This window comes from Ooceraea biroi, chromosome 4, assembly GCF_003672135.1.
Source record: "Ooceraea biroi isolate clonal line C1 chromosome 4, Obir_v5.4, whole genome shotgun sequence".
Classification (NCBI taxonomy): domain Eukaryota; kingdom Metazoa; phylum Arthropoda; class Insecta; order Hymenoptera; family Formicidae; genus Ooceraea; species Ooceraea biroi.
The window spans coordinates 11,471,957-11,473,184 of record NC_039509.1 but is presented as its reverse complement, the minus strand read 5'-3'; positions in this window follow the sequence as shown (position 1 = coordinate 11,473,184).

Here is a 1,228-nt window from a genome sequence, read left to right as displayed (position 1 = left end):
ATGATTGCCCCAATTTTCTTTGACTCACGACTATTCGCTCTTATTCTGCGCGAGAACTCGCCAACACGAAATAATTCTCAAATCTCTTGGCTGAAACGGAGGAGAACGGAATTGATGTTGGAGTAAAGGTCGGCTTAATATTACCATATTATAAAATTGCGCGTTAAAAGTTTGCCATGATAAAGAGAAGTTATAGGTAAAGTGGATTTTTGATAGAGATTGTCTGTTAGGAAATCGCACGTGCTTCTGCTAAGATTGCCATAAGAAGAAAGAAATTTCAAGAACTTACTGAAAGCGAAAGAAAGAGAGAGAGAGAATCTTTTGTATAGTGATTGACTGGCGCCATATGATGGCAACCGTCTTGACCTGCAGGCATATAATGATTTAAGATATATTAGATACATTCTGTTCGCATAAGATATAGGTATTAGATACATTCTTGATTGTGCAATTTTATTGTATAATATTATTAATATTTTACGGCATAATTTATGTAGAAAATATAAATATTATATAATAATGCGTAAGGTTTGCAACAAAACTTAATATTTATATAACATTATAAATGCATTCGACAGAGCAGACGTGTGTATCAGTTATATTAGTTAGATATTAAGCAGCTCGCTTCGCAGATAATGGTAAGTGGGAACATGAATAACGAAATCGATGCCAAAGACGAACGATTGGCTATGAATATTAGATAAGAGGGAATATTGGATAAAGAAAGTTCCACGCTAATATTCGCGCATGGCGGGGTGCACAGAAACTTTCAAAGTGTAATACTTAGGCGTCGTAAATTCATTTAAACCCCCGGTGACGTAATATCTTGCCAAGACGCTCAGAACGAAGTTAAACGTTACGAACGAAGTTACATTATCCTCGGGGAGGCCTGCAACATAAAAGCAATCTGCAAAACAATATATTTCTCGCCAATGCGAATAAGTTAGGCCGCTAAAGGTCCGCGCCGAGCGAGTTATAACAGACACGACGCCGGTAAATTCAAGTCGCTCATATTTTCTTCTTCTTCTTCTTCTTCAGTCTCAAAATGGCGCCCGATTGGAATTCCTGAATCGCGTTGGCAAATTTTCGCGAGGAACCGGGCGAACCTGGTGGACAAAGGATTTTTGCGGCACGTTCTCCGCGCGCCAGAACGAGGAAAGGGGGCGAGGACCGCGGCGGGGGCGGGTGCCGGAGCGGACGACGCATGGCGAAGAAGAAGAAGAAATCG